We start from the raw sequence: 10,417 nt of genomic DNA on the forward strand, positions 1-10,417 counted from the left end.
TTTAGTCTCATTTAAACAAAATTTTGAAATAATTTCCTTTTTCATGCCCAACTGCAAGAGGCATACACTCTCTCCAGTAACTGAACAAGTCTCATTTATTATTTTTGCTATTTTTTGCAGAATCAAGTAGACAGCAGTGAGGTAAGCCATTTGTATATTCAAAGATACCTTTCCCTTACCTCTTTCAGTTAGCCATAACAAGTATTGAATGTTTTCTTCATTTTAATTTTATTTTTACCTTTAAATACTCAAGTATCTGAATTACTCCCCCTCAATTCTATTTTGATGAAATCTCTATCCAATATCTTCTTTAGATATTTGGTAAATGTGGACTTATTAAATCTATAGACCTCGTGACGAAGCCATTTAAGGTGTTTCCTTTAGATTTAAAAATCACATTAAACGAAAATACAGGGTCTCAGGTTGTGACTTAGTGGTAGAATACTTATCTAATATGTGTAAGGCCCTGGGTACAATGTCCTGCATTGCACAAAACACAAACAAAATTTTTGATTTTTTTTCCTCTAAGAAATCTACCGGTTTATCAAATTAAATGGAGCACTTGTGTTCAAATAGAAATAAAATGTTCATTTTTTGGTATGCTTATCTTTTTTCACATATTAATGGGATGCCATGTAATGTTTTAATGCATGAAATTGTTTATCACTTTTTTAATTCACAATTTAATTTCTATAGGAAATTCTTAAAGAAAGAAAGCTTCACAGACTTGTTGAGGTAATTATTATGTTAAAATACAAACACTTTGCTAAGAAAATTACTTTCACTTTTAAAAATACTTTTATCACTTGAATCGACCAATTCAAAATTTCACTAAAGAGCTGACATAAATTTTAATTTATACCTAAATTGTGTTTCTTTCTAAAACACTTGTAATGTGCTTTACATGACCTACATGGAAATGTGTGATTTCCATAGTCAATGGAATATTTCTTCACTTTTGGTAATATTCCATATGTGTTGTAATTTTCTATAATTTTGTAACTGAGTTGTTAAATAGAAGAATTTCAAATTTTAGTTCAAGGTGATTATTTTAAAAATTTGATGGATAACCCAACTTTGAACGAATTTTAACATAATCATTGTTTTTTGTTTTTTTTTGGATAGACTACACCAGAACTCAGAGAGGTAAGAAGGACTCCCCAGGAAATACTCCAGAATTGAAATAGGGAAGCAAGTATTAACATCAAGAGACCTCAAAGTTGTGCTTAAGAAAAATGAAATGCAAAAATAACAAACCTGAGGGGAACAAATTTTAAAATATTTTAAATGTACGGTTACATACTGACAGCTTAAGCAAAGAAAGCATAGCAAAGAAACATGGTTAGCAATAATATAATGAGAAATAGTAGAACAATGATTTGTTTGTTTTTTTTTTTCATTTACAGCATCATAATGTGAGGTACTTTCTTATAGGTTCTCATTAATTGATGTCCTTTTTCACTAGTATCGTTTCTCTCTTGTTTTCTATCCATATATCCATAAGGAATATGTCAATGAACTGAACAGGGTAAGATACATTAATAAAATTTAAGCTATTTTTAAAATATGCCATTTTAAATATGTTTTATAAGCTCTACTTCATTGATTTTTAGCAGAGAGAACTTCTAAAAGAAAAACAGAGTGATGAAATCAAGGTATCAGTTCTTCTTAAAATAATGTGGCAAAATTATATAATCTTGAATTAGGAAAAATATTTATTTGGAATTATTTTTCTCTCTGCTACTTACCCTTTCTTTGAACATCTAAAGTCACTCATTAAAATGACTAATGAATTTAGTTAAAAGTTCTAAAGACTACTGATTTTATTGGCATAACCATCTCTGTGATAAGACAAGGAATTAATAAGAATGAGTAATAAACAAGTAAAGGCAAACATGGCCCAGTCAATTGTTTGCAATTATCCCCAAGGTTGAGGAATGTTTAATTAATCAAAGGGATTATATAAAGCAATTTATAACTCAAGAATATTTTACATAGTCACAGCTAATTTTCTTTTTTAAATTGATTTTCTTACATCTGAATTGTCTTCTACTTTTAAAAATTAACTTAGTATTGATAGATCATACAATATTTAAAATTTATGAAATTAAAAACGTATCTTTTTGACTGAGTGTCTTTTTGTGGCAGGTAAACACAGATGAGTTTTCTCAGGTAAGAGCTTTTGTTTAAAAACCATGGAATCCAATAGGAGAAAAAGAAACACATAACAAGTGTTTCCTTTAAATACCTACCCAAAGTACACAAATAATTCTCTAAAACAAAAGAGACAAATATCTCTAATTCAAAGAAAACAAGATGTACTGTATCATGTGTTGGCTAGAATTAGTAACAGCAATATTTTGAACTTAAGTTCTGTGGATAATGGCACCACTTTTTATACTATTGTGGTCATGACGACTGAGGACAACATACTAGGGAAGAAAATGCATCTTTCTCAAGTATGTCTATACCATTGAACCAATGCTCTCCTTTTCTCTGGTGCGTTTTTATTTATGATATCATCTTTAATCCAGTGCTTTTCCTTAATTTCCAGTAACTAAGTTAAAAAAAAGTTACTCTGATTAAAGAAAAATTTTATCTTATTAGTATTGATCTTGTACTGAACTACCACAGGGTGGAGGAATTCAACTTGGTTTTTCTTAAACTCTAAAATGCAAATTAGGGAAGTATATCCTTCAGTTAGCTCAGGCCAAAGTAGGTAGGCCTTTTTGTTTTACTTACCTCTTAGATAAGTAAATATCTTTCAGATATTGCCTCTAATTTCTATTCTCTTTGTCCTCAATTTTATTTGGTAATTTTGCATTTGACTATTTGTCATGAAAATTAAATTAATTCTCTTTTTTTTTTCCCAAGGAACACATCATGGCAGATGCTGAGGTAAGACACCCTCATTTTCTAATGAACTACACACTTATATATCAAACATAGCATGTGAGGTATACTTCATTTTAGAAAGCTATCTCCTCAAACAATATAAGAAATTGAATTTTGCACTGTTTGACTTATTGAACTTCTCTAACACAGGTATTGTGTCCCAAAACATACCATGTCATGCCAAACAAAGTTGGAAGAAGGACTTTAAGCCATTTACATAACAATCAGTGAAAACATTGTTTACTAAAATGAACAGTAAAAAGCAAAGCATGTACAGAAGTTTAAAAATAAGACTCCAACAGAGCCCTGCTCTTATAACAGGTCAAAAGTTTACTCTTCCCACTGTTGCAGTTATTTCTTGGGCAGAAAGAATCTATTGCAGCAATTATCTATGATCAATGGGCTATCAATGCTCTAAAACATGGGAGAAAATACCTGTTGGTCTATTATCCATAGCTAATAAAATTTCCTTGGAGATAAACAGTCAGTTGAATATTACACTCAATCCCTTAAAGTACATTTTTAGGAATAAAATTATACATATATATAAACATACTTAATTTAGAAGAAAGAGGAAATATTTCAAAGGGTGGATGTTTTCAAAACCTAATATAATTATAATTCTATCTTGAAATTGTTTGTTGTAATTAATGATTCTGGTTCATTCATATCAAAGCAGCTTCAAGATGAGATGAGATTAAGTACAACTCAGTAACCAGCTCATTATGGCCTGTTTTTCAAGGTTTCCTTTTTTTAATCATAAAAATATATGTAAATTTTGCATTCTGTACAATGATATACCTATGTTTGTTTTAGTAAATAAAATATAACATTTTTAAGATTTTTAAGTTCCTGGGAAAGTTATTAAATTTCCCCCACCCCACCCCCACAGCATTCCCTTCCCCCCAAAAAAATGTATTACTCTGTGGTATTAAATCTTTTCACACATCTTATTTTAATTCTGATATTCTGAGGGATAAGCAATCCCTATGATGGTATAGAACTAAGTTTTCTTCTGAATATATAAATCCAAGGTGGGGTCATAACATTGCTATCTTTTTTTTTTTTTTTTTAGCAGAAAGAGGTCAGCATCAGTTCATCAGAAGAGGTAAAATGATTTTGATATTAATTCAGAGTCCCAATTAATTAGAAGACATTTATGTAATGTTGCTAGTATGAACTTAGGTATCCTATATTGTCTCACCATATCAGGCACTAGATATGTGGTATTATCCTAATTTTCATATGTAATTATCAACTCAAAAATTTAAAATGTAAGAAAGCAACTGTTTCTCAAAGAAATTTACAGATTTATTTCTGGGCAAACAATACTTTCTGGCCAGCTATGGTGTCCTGTTTTTGTTGTTGTTGTTGTTGTTGTTGTTGTTGTGTGCTTGTTTTTCTTCTTTTTCTTTCCCAGATTTAGTTAGAACTCTTATCATTAAAACTTCCAGCAATGATTATACTCCTAAACCAATGATGTATTTTGTTTTATATCCTGTGCATAAATATATGACTCTAGATTAATAGAATACTGCAGTCCTCCAACTACTGTCCACTCTGGTACCCTTCGTAGAGAACAAAGATGGAGGACATAGCTGAAAACGAGGTTCCTTCTTTGACTTTGGAAAAAGAATTTTATCCCCCCCCCAAATAAAATAAGACAAAAAGAAAACTAGCCCAACAGGGTCAGGGAGGTTCTCTTAACTCAGTGAGATGTTTACTTTCCATCTGCTTCCAGCATTCTGCATAACATACTGGTGAAAGCAGTGAGAAAGGGAAAGACAGCTTGGATATAATCTCAGTCCTTCTGGAATGTGGGGCTAAAATCACTTTAGAATTATTACCTAAAATGTGAATTAATGTTATAGTATTAAAATTTTATTTATTTTTTAATTTTTCTGAAGGAAGTTGTTCCCAATATCACCAAGGTGAGATTTGTTTGTTAAATTTGAAATATATTCCCCCAAAATTCTGTTGTTCAAGATAAGTCAAAAACTCACTTAACCTCTACATATAAATTTTTTAGCAGAAACACATTCCAAGGGAAGCCATGCTCAACCAATACAATCTGGTAATACTTCATTTAATTTTTATTGAAAGCACAAATGCCAAGGAATAAGTAAGAATGTTGTACTGATAACTTATTTCTCCTTAATATCTGTTAGAATTTCATCCATAGTAAGTAGTCTGATGTACTTTTGATGTTTATTCATTCCCCATGAAAAATAAAACCAACAATTTTCTTATCCCAAGTATAATTCTTACTGTCAGTTGAGTTTTTTTTAAATTATTTTATAGTCAACTTTTGAGTCTGAATAATGAAACATATAAGTTGGAGCCTATCAAATTGGTCAGACTTGAGTTTGACTTGAAGATCTACATGAAATATTAGATGGTTTTCTTATTCACCATAAGTCTATGATGTAAATTCTTAAAATGACAGAGATAATAAGAAATACTAAATGATATAAAGCAATTATTATAATTCATGGCAAATACTAAACTCAATAAGCATTAGCTAGTGTTAGAAATACCATTAACTTGGTTCACCTAGTACTCTGATTTAATTTGGACAAAGATTTTTCACAGAAAAAAAAATTTCCCATTTTCTTTATAATTCTGGTTTAAGACAAACTGTAAGTAGAATTGTCTGATACCCAGATTTATATTTGACCTCATTGTAATAAGTTTTAAAAAAAATTTGAAAGTAGTTTATCTAATGCTTTAAAAAAGGAACAACTAAATTAGTTCAATTTATTTGTGGTAGAAATAGTCTTTCAGTAGGATTAATAGTGCATTTTGGGATTCATTGCCTAAAAATGAAGGGTCTGGATTGCATGATATCCAAGAAATTGAAAAAAAAAAATTTCCTTTTAAAACAGGAACAGCTTCTCAGACTGATCAAATACAACCAACCTCAGATGGTAATATTTTCTTTATTATAATGCAAAATCATATCTTATTTTAGAGTTAAAATAAATTAAATTTTAATTGGATACACTTTTAATGTTTCCACTTTTCCTAAGAAATTATTTACTCAGGTCTTGACCTTTAATAATCAATAAATTATTTATCTAACTGTATACATATTGACTGGGAAAGCTTGTTCTTTATATTTATGCCTGAATTCAAGTTGTATATCATAGCCTTAATTACTAACTAGGGAGAAATTTATTTTTCTTTCATTCTATGTCAAATCCTTATGTAGCCTCCATAATTATACATTATATTCATGAATTTATCATGGTGTTTATTTCCCTAAACTTAGTGCTTATTAAATGTCACATAAATGCACATAGCTATGAAATAGCTTACCTGTGAAAGCATAGACATGTCAAATAAACTTTCCAATTGAAGAAACAGTGTAGAATCTAGGGAAGTAATCAGGAATACTAAATTCTAGAATTGCTTTTATCAAAATTATCACAACCCTCTCATCACTAATTTCATGAAGTTTTTAACTTAGGAGGACAATTTTCCTTTCTTTTATTTTAGCTATTAAAATATTTTTTATTTAATTAAGACTTTAGGGAAAAGACTGTACCCCAGTTTAGAAAAATTGCATTTTTCACATTTGCTTCTATTATCAATTGAGAAAGATGAAAGTCAATAATGGATTTAATTTGGACCTAAATTGTTACTCCAGTTTCAGTTTTTAAGTTGCTCATGTTTAAAATAAAATCCAAGTAAATTTAAATATATCAATATACTATAAGAATTCATCATTACTCTTCTCAAAAATTAACTGAATAATATATTTTAGTACCTTAACTACACTAGCATTAGGCTATCCAATCCACATTTCTTGAACTACACTGGTCTTGCTTACAATTTTATAGTATTTCATAGTTGTGACCCAGTACTTGAAATAGTCTTTGAATGAATGTAGATGACCTAGTAAATGTTGGTTACTCATAAACAGAATTACTATTCTAAAAGAAACAATTTGTTTTTTTTTTTTCCTTAGAATGTGGTCCATGCCCAGGTAAGATTACTTATTATATCTAAAATATATTAGTTTTCCTTTCACATTTTTTATAGCATATGCTTTTTTTAATAAACAGAAATACATTCCAAGAGAGAGAGTGGTCTACTACCCAAATATGGTAATATTTTCTTTTAAATTTGCCAAAGTTAAAAATTTATATAATAATAATAACCAGCAATGCAGAATATAGTCTTAGACAGTTGACAGGTTATTTTTCTCCCAGAGAATCAACCTTATACATTCTTTATTTTTCCAAACCATAATGAGTTTGGCTTTTAGCTATTTTTATAGTTAAAAAAATATTTTGGTGGTTTTTTATAATTCTATGATAGACTATATCCTGTTGCATTGTAAAATTAATGTATCCTACCAGAAGATGTTTAATAAATGTATTCCATTTTATACAGGAGCAATTTCGCAGAATGAATGTACACAACCAAGTCCTAGAGGTAATATTTCCCTTAATATGAGATAATCATATACTGATAAGTTTAAATATATTTGCTTTTAAATAGCCTCCCAATCTTGAAGAAATTCTTTCTTCTCAAACATTTTTTCTCATTTCCTACTATTCAAATCATATAATGTTAATTAATCTGAGGGATAAGAACTACTAGTCACTGTTCTTTGGAATGGGAACTGCTTGCAGCTGTGTGTCTCTCAGCTGATAAAGGCAATACATTTGTAATGATGAGCAATGTAAAGTATTCATCTCCAGGGTTACATTAATTTATTTTTGAACGTGTTCCTTAGTTTTATAGTTATAAATTTGTCTGATTTTTAAATTTGACATATTTATAAATCTCACATTCAGTTAAAATTTTTCTCCTGTAAGCAGCACATATTGGAGATTTACTAGATTTGCTAGAATTTATCTTGACAGATTATCTCTGTCAAAATACTCTGATCCTCTATTTTCTCATCTGTGAAGTGATTTGTCACTAACACAGAATAGACATTGTTTCTTCCCCTCCCATACCTATCATTGATTCCACAGAGTTCTTGGGGCTTCTAATTTCATCAAGGTAATAGCCAGTTACTCTGAAACAGGTGTTGCCATAACAGCTTATATTCTGTGAATAACTAGGTCAGTTTCATAGCATTCATGGGGCCCTCTAACCAGTACTCACCATTTCATAAATTTTGAAAGACGACTGAGGATTTTTTATGTGTCTTAGAAGAAAAATTGGCTCTACATAATCAAAATGCAATTGGCAAAATTAATGTTATTTACCAAATCTCTAACATTTAAAAAAATATTTCAAATAAGTTGTTTCTTCAGTCTTTGAAGCTTTATTCAGTCTTAAAAGGCAACTTTCTTTTTCTTTCCAGAGACAGCCCATGAGAGTTGCAAATGAGGTAAATCAATGTTTTTATGCATGTATGTATGTGTATGTATTTTTGTTTGTGTATGTGTGTTAATACTGCTCCAAATACATAAACAGTCAGTTCAAAAACAAAAACAGAACAAAACAAACAAAAAATACCGAATGGGGTCTATACTTGAGCTCAGTGGTAGAGCACTTGCCTAGCATCTACAAAACCCTAGGTTCAAACCCAGAACCACTACTGGGAAAAAAAGAAAAAGAAAAAATGAAACTAGTGAACCACTGAACTATTAACTAGTGTTTAGAAATATTTCTTATCTACAGACCAGTGTTTGTCTCTCCAGTATTATTTCTAACATTGCTATAGGAGATCAATTTTAACAAAGAACAATGAAAGGATAATTCTTTGTCCATCCCTGAGTGAAGATAGCTCCAGGCCATTCAATATCAAAATTGAGATCAAAATCTCAATTTGATGTTGCCTTTGTCCAGATTTGAACTTTTATTGTAGTACTGTGTAGTGAAAACACCTTGGTTTTAAATCACGATTCTGACATCTTCTAATTATATGACATTGAACACATTGTGTATCCTCTTTGATCCTTGGTTTCTTATTTGTGGGAAAATTGATGTATGTCTCTCTATTCAATCCCTTCCCCCAAACTCCCATAGACTGTTGTTTCAATGTTGTGTGTGTGTGTGTGTGTGTGTGTGTGTGCTTTTAACAGTAGAAGCTGTGCGTTCAAATCAATGACTCTGGGCCTTTGAAGGTTTAATTTATATATTTTATGACATGTTAATAAAAAGCATGTTATAAAAAGCATGTAAGAAAGCCATGGAGTTTTTTCTACTTGAATATGATTAGGGGATAACTATTCCCTAAGATTCGAAAGTTTGAAGTTATCAATTGATTTTATGATAATGATTCTTGAATATGCATCAAATTTTATCTTCAATTCCTTCTGAAATACTCTGATCACATTCACTGAGCAAAGTAAAAGCAAAATGAAAGCAATTATTCACTTCATTTGAGTGCCAAAGAGTGTACTGGTTACAACTTTCCATGTGATTCTTTAAAACAAGAGTGTGGTAATTGTATATGTGCTTTTTTCTTCTTAATGATGGTTTTTGGTAGCAATGATTTTGTCTCTCATTGTGTTCAATTGGATGTAAATCACAAAACTGACTTTTTCTCCCTCTGTTAAGGAACTGGCCCAGTTCTATGTTGAGGTGAGTTGACTTTATTATATTTAAATTTATTTTATCTAAATATATTTTTTGTACTGGGAATTGAACCCAGGAGCACTTAACCACTAAGCCATATCCCCAGCCCTTTCTTACATTTTAATTTTGAGACAGAGTCTCACTGATTTGCTTAGGGCTTCACTAAGTTGCTGAGGCTGGCTTTAATCCTCCTGCCTCAGGTTCCTAAACCCTGAGACTATAAGCATGAAATTCAGATGTCATATTTGTTTTAATTTTGTATAGGTGTTCCCAGAAAAATATGAAATGAATTCTGCTTTTTTTCTAATTCTATCAAAGTAAACATATCTTTCACCTAAATGTGTAGATAATTACGTGCATTAACATAGAAACAATTAAATGAAATGCCATAATGAATCAACAGAGGCAGCTATTCAGAAGGAAAAAATGATGTTTTCGTCCCTGAACTCTAGTTTTGGGAACAACATTATTCTAACAATTACTGAAATATATTTTTCCTGTTTCTGGCATTACTGAAAGTCTGCCGTGTTGACCCTGTGTGCGAGACCTTTATTCTTACCTCAGTGTCTTAAAGGAAAATTAATGTGTAGATCTCAAAGATAAAACAAAACAAAAACCTTACTGGTGCAAATGCCCTGAGTTTATAAACTAAGTAACAAGAAAATTCATGTTACTACTTTCTTCTGGTAATTGGACCTATGTGAGTATTGCAGATTCTTAGACTTCAACATTGAATAGACACTTTAAAGCAGTGATGAAATGATTCAATTTTTCAGAGTTTCAAAGCAACCATTGCTAATGCACATTTGCTTTTCAATTGTCTTTCTCTCTAGCCTCTCCAACAGTTCTACCAGCTTAACACCTATCCCTTTGCTGCTTGGTACCATCCTCTACAAATGCAGGACATTCCTTTCCTACCCTTCCTCCCCATCTTTGGACCCATTGACTCTGAGAATGTTGAAACAACTGTTATGCCAGT

At 30.6% G+C, this 10,417-nt stretch overlaps 1 long non-coding RNA gene across 1 annotated transcript; it reads left to right on the forward strand.

Moving 5' to 3' along the window:
• Positions 1-8,216: 8,216 nt before the first annotated feature.
• Positions 8,217-10,417, forward strand: LOC125611318. The gene is made up of 3 exons (XR_007341480.1): positions 8,217-8,245; positions 9,421-9,444; positions 10,272-10,417. It is a non-coding gene; the product is annotated as an uncharacterized LOC125611318 (long non-coding RNA).

This window comes from Marmota marmota, unplaced genomic scaffold, assembly GCF_001458135.2.
Source record: "Marmota marmota marmota unplaced genomic scaffold, marMar, whole genome shotgun sequence".
In the NCBI taxonomy this organism is placed as follows: domain Eukaryota; kingdom Metazoa; phylum Chordata; class Mammalia; order Rodentia; family Sciuridae; genus Marmota; species Marmota marmota.